Source organism: Nanorana parkeri, unplaced genomic scaffold, assembly GCF_000935625.1.
Source record: "Nanorana parkeri isolate BGI_ZX_2015 unplaced genomic scaffold, ASM93562v1 scaffold415, whole genome shotgun sequence".
Taxonomy (NCBI): Eukaryota; Metazoa; Chordata; class Amphibia; order Anura; family Dicroglossidae; genus Nanorana; species Nanorana parkeri.
In genome coordinates, this window is record NW_017306683.1 from 1,067,524 (window position 1) to 1,073,519 (window position 5,996).

At 39.9% G+C, this 5,996-nt stretch overlaps 1 protein-coding gene and 1 non-coding gene across 2 annotated transcripts in view; one reads left to right on the forward strand and one right to left on the reverse strand.

The window, feature by feature from the left end:
• GUCA1B (guanylate cyclase activator 1B) overlaps positions 1-5,996 on the reverse strand; it is a 33,510-nt gene that overhangs the window by 18,493 nt on the left and 9,021 nt on the right. The gene's annotated exons all lie outside the window — the stretch shown is intronic.
• Positions 2,944-3,015, forward strand: TRNAP-AGG. The gene has a single exon. It is a non-coding gene; the product is annotated as a tRNA-Pro (tRNA).

The following is a 5,996-nucleotide window of genomic DNA, read 5'->3' on the forward strand; positions in this document are numbered from 1 at the left end:
TATCGCCATGGCAACCATCAGTATCCGGCGGCCGGCGGGCCCCCCATCTCTGCGCCGGGAGTGTCGGATGAATGGATGATCCGACACTCTCGGCGCAGAGATGGGGGGCCCGCTGGCCGCTGGGTACCGATCCAGCGCTGGGACTGGTGCGCCTGCACCGCCTGCACTGGCGGTAGTTCCGCCACTGTGTTTGTGCTTCTCACATGACATATTTAATCTATTTCCAGGGTACTTCAGTCATTTAAATTTTATGAACTATAAACCATAAAAGTAACTGCAGCTCCCAGCCCCAGGTGTGGCTGATAAACTGTGGTGACACCCCAATTTTCCCATATGAATACAATTATAAAATGCCTTTTAACTGTATTGGAATGATCATTTAAAAAAGGGTCAATAGAGAAAACGTTTTAAATTTCCTAAATGGAAGATGTCAAAATGACCCTAATTATTTTTTTTAAGAAAATATACCCTTTTATATTAAAGTGACTATACTCCTAAAACACTGACTCACAGTAATAAATACTCTACCATATCCAACTACTAAGCACTTTTAGTTGTTAAGTTTCAGGGAAATGTAATCTCTCTCTAGCAACGGTTGCTTGCAAAAACATTGGGTTAAATCAGGGGTGGACAACTCTGGCCTCCAGCTGTTGTGGAATTACAAGTCCTATGAGGCATTGCAAGACTGACAGTTACAGGCATGACCCCCCAGAGGCAGAGGTAAGTTGGGATTTGTAGGGGGCCCACCCCTGGTTTAAGGCAATGCCCAATAAACAATGTAATTACTTTACAATTTTGAAAGTCCATCCACACTTGTGTATCTGAATTTTTTAGTGCTTTTGTTTCCCTTTTTTTAATTTTTTTAAAATGTGTTTTTCATGCCTTATGCTTTCTTGGGCCAATAAAGATGAAATAAACAATATTTTGCTAGGGGGCGTGGGCTTATTGTCATGCACTAAAATGCATGAAAATGTTACATGCATTTCCCTGTGCTGTCATTGAAGTCTATGGGGCTGAAAAACACACTATGTAGCACCAAAAGAAGCACCTGCATCTCTTTTGAAGTCACAGGACATTGCAACTCCTAGGTCTTAACGGACCCCATAGAAAATAGTGGGATTTCTTTTGTTGTGAATTATTTTTGTAGCAAAAGTGTCTAAAAGTTGTTGTAATAATGATAGTATTACAATAATGATAGCATTACAACAGTGAGGCCAAAATCATTATGATGTTGCTTAGTTTGATGAGCATCGTCATTAGGTCCCTTTAAAATCCAAATATTACACATGAAGGCCACTTCAGCATTAAACCAAAATGCTGTCTTTAATAAACTCTTATTATAAGTCATATTGCTAATGATATGCGAGACTCAGTACTGGGAGAAGGTCCTGTCGCATCCAATGCGAAGATGCTAAAATATGCCCAACCCCCTGCCCCAAAGCTGCGACAGTTGTTCTACTGTAGAACCTGTTGCAAAGTTAACCCTAAACCCCAGGGATTAGCTGAATTTACTGCATTTGTGTTATATTATCAATTTTTGAACAGTTTTGTAAGGAAAATGTAATTTACAAACATATTCACATGAGTTCTTTCTTCTGAAAATAGCGTTAATATATTCCCGCGGCCGCTGTCAGAAGGAACAGCAGGGATTCCTCAATCAACGCATTTGAAGCATTAATGGAGCAATCTGCTCTATTTTTCTCATTCAGCCCACAAGTTGCAGTGTATAGCCTAAGTCATGTTGAACAAATAAAGACTTGTTGTGGTTAATTCTGAAGTACTTCAGATAAACTTCCTGGGCATACCAAATATGCCTCTCAGAACCCACCCACCTTGCCTAATGCAGAGAGACAAGAGATAGCGTGCTACAATAATCTATTTGCCACATTATAGATACCTGCAGCAATGTATCCATGTTTTTTTGCATTGTATTTAGCTGCAACAAATCATACATTTTATGAAAAGGTTCTCCTATTTAAAGGATATCAAAACCAAAGAACAAAAATGTAATATATGGCAACTTAGCAGTCCTTTAATACATTATTGATACACTTTAACATCAGCTTTTTCTAATGTGTTTATATTGGTATGAGAAAGCTATTGGTATGAGCATTTTTTATTATCTCATATTTTGTTAGCGTTAGCATACAAAAATTGACAAAATATTTTTATAATGCCTTTTTTTAAATCAACTGCTTTGATATACAGGACACTGTAAACATTTGTTACAGCCAGTGATGGATGTTAAATAGGGGCATTCAGGTGGCTATAGAGCCACCCAATCGCTTGTATGGTGCATGGGAGTGTGCGCCCCTCCGTTGCCACAGCCATCTATCCCAGGCACTTCTGTCCCCCATACGGGCCCATAACTAGCACGGTCGGTCTGTGTACATTTTATATTTTACCAAAAAAATTGGCTAATAATAAATGTTTTATAACATAGATTAGGAAAAACAGTTTTTATTTTAAAATTTTCTGTATGTTTTTCTTTATATAAAAATAAAACCTACAGTGGTGTTTAAATACCACCAAACAAAAGCTCTATCTGTCCCAAAAAATTGTATAAAATGAATTTTGGTACGGTGTTACATGACTGAATCAATGTCAATCAAAGTACCTCAGCGCTAAATACTGAAAAATTGCTTGGGCAGGAAAGGGGTTTTACACTCCGGTCTTCAAGTGGTTAAACTAACATTTGTTCCTTATACCAAACATAATATTACAAAAATCTCGTAGAGCAATGCAAACAAAAAAACGTTGTGTTCACACTATACAAATCATATAAATATATGCAATAGATTCAGGGATTCTTATGGCTATGTCATTTTGCTGAGGCATTAGTGGTTTCCAACATTCCTTCTTTCAGTGTCAGTGTAAGCTAGAATGAAATACTTCTGCTGATGTGGCGTATACATGTACATCTGGATACAAATGTTTTCAGCAGGCTTGTTGGTCTAGGGGTATGATTCTCGCTTAGGGTGCGAGAGGTCCCGGGTTCAAATTCCGGACAAGCCCACTTTTATGTTATTTTTGTTTATATCATGAGGTGTACTGCTGTTTTATAATCAATTTTCTAAAATGTGATTATGTTCTGGAAATATCATTAGAGGAAATCTGCTACTGAGGAAATACTGAGGCTGCTTTGCAGACATCCTTCTAAGATTATAATTTAGCTGTCTCTGACTTTGACATGTACTGACCCAGAACAGAACAAGCATGTAGACTCGAAAGTCATCTTGAATTCCAAGCTACAGATTAACATTCTAGTTCCAGGTCAGGCCCTTGGGTAGCACTGAAGCCACTGAATCAGCATGACAGCCAAAAAACAAGCTTTTCCACTATTCAGGGTGCCTGTTTACCAACAAGTATAAGCTATAGAGTGTGCCTCTATAAGCTATCAGGTAGTATATAACACATTTTCTCCTTTAGTCCCCATTCACATGGATGTGCACAGCCGTACAGTGTGCACATCCATGCAAAAACCTGTACCTGGGACTGACAGCTGGTGTGTGCAGTCCTCCTGTATGACTGAACACGGCTGGACACTGCTGGACCAGCAGTCTGCATCCAGGGCATGTTTCTGTACTTGAATGGATGTGAAGCTTCAAGTTGGGGTGTTGCAGCTTTGTGTTTATTGAACTGCCCTAATAGCATTATTTTGATAACTCATGCTTGCCTGGTAAGATAGAATGCAGTTTTGCATTGTGTTTAGTTTATAATATACTAAACATTTAACATCAAATAGGCCAGGCCACAGATAGAAACACATTCTTGTAAATTAGCCAAGTGTGCCATTTAAACCACTGCACACCCAGTGGAGACTCCTAAATCAGAAAATGCCCCATCCTAGTCAAGACATTAAATTGCGTGATACAGTGCATTAGTTCCACAGCACTATGCGATTAACACACTGTACTAGTGTGAATGGGCCCAAAAAACACTGACAGACACACACAACCATAGACACAATCTCACACACTCATAGACATTCACACATACACACTCCAAACATTTTTAAAAAAATGTTTAAGGTCCAAAAATGTTTAATGTGGCACAGTACACTGAGTGCGGCCGCGGAATACACTCCGGATCGCACAAGCTCCATCTAAGCATAACAGTTTCCCTCCATCCATATTGTACTTCATTGCCTTTGAATCATGGCCAACAGGCTTAGAAGGGCAGATAAGGGGCTTTTGGATAAGTCAACCTCACTATAAAATTCTGATATTCTGTCACAAATACAAAGGGCACAGAGCAGCCATAGTCACCATGGAGCATTGGCAGAATCGGTAGGGAGATTATAGTAAAACTGACAAACTGCATAGGGAAAGATTAGGGGCAGTTATTAAATTGTGCTTTAATTCATATACCTCACTCTTTGAGCAATCAACCCCTTTGCTGCCTTTTCTTGTTCTTATTATTGGGGCTTTTTTGACTGAATTTATTTTGTGGTTAATTTGAAGGTAGCAGTCACTTTTAGATGCTTTCCCATCCATAGAAACCCTTTTTTTTTTTTACAGCAAGGCTTTCCTTTAAAATAAAGTGGGCTTTTGATTCAGGGTGTGGGATTTTGGAATTTTCATTTCTTTTGGAGGTTTATTGGCTTTTATTTTATGTTGATAGGGCCTATTCTTAAGTTTGGGGTGCCCAAAGCACAGCTTTAACTTGTTACTGACCATGTGCTGCCTTGTTTGTTTGAAAGAAAAAATTAAGTGGAAGAACAGAGTACACCTAAACCCCCTCACATTATATCACTCACTTTAACCAAAAACACCATTCCTCGTAGTATAAATAGGCATACACAAGTGTACCCGTATTACCCGTGATTAACACGGTCCTGCTGTCCAATTTTACACTCCTTTATCCTCTGCAGTCCCTCTTTTTTTCTAGTAAAACCACTGCCTGTACTCTTAGTCTCTAGAAAAGTTGGGCCTAGTCTTTCTCATTAAAACTGTCTTACTGCTGGACAATTTTACACTGCTGTATCATCTGCGGTGTCTTCTTTTTGTTTTAGTAAAACAACTGCCTGAGCCATTTGTCTCTAGTTTATTTTGGCCAATTCTCCATAATCAGAAATGTTCTGCTGCTGGCCAATTGTTAAACTTTGGTATCATCTGCAACCTTTTAATTCATAATACAAGTGTTTGATATAAATTGGCAGGCAGCAGAACTGTTCTGCATCAGCGAAAACATGGACAACCTCAGCAAACCATTGGCAAATTTCTATCCACAGTGTATAAAGTCTATGACTGAGTGCTGAAAATAACAAGTGTAGCAGCTAAAACTACCTGAAAAGTCTTTTTGAAGATGAAATTAATCAGATTGGGGTGCCACCATTATTCTGTCCTGTAACATCACGTTACAGGAGAACTTTTGGGAGAGTGAAATATACTCTTCCCAATAGTTCGAGCTGGCAGGTGACACTGCAGCTGTCACTATAGCTCGAGAACTGAGCGATCACAAACCATTGATTGCTGAGCTCACTGCTTCTCCCTGCAGAGAGCAGTGACTATCAGTCACAACCCCTCCCCCCAAGGGATACCCCTCCCCTCCCCTCTCTCTATTCCTCTAGCGCTTATTGAAGGACAGGGGAAGGGGTGAGCACAACTGGCTCTATGGAGGCAGATCTAGCTGTCAATCAGGCAGCTGCAGCACAGAAGGGTGGGCACAGCTGGCTCTAGAGATGCAATCAGGCTAATTAGTAAATGTACTCCTATGACTCAAAAAAGAACTATAGCCAATAAAAAGGTTCTGCTATAGTTTTCTTTTAAAAACTTCCCCCAAAGCATGTAATTTAAAGGATTTGTGTTTTTTCAATATTGTCCTCAAAGACACATGGAAAGACCCCACTGTAAAGAAACATCCATTGGTGCATGTCCCCCATGGCAGTGCCCAGCTTCCCAAGCATTTTCTTTACACTAGCTTGCTTATTAGTCCTAAAAATGAAAAAAACATCAGGGGGGGGGGGGGGGGTGAGGGGGGGGGCGCGCCCCCGC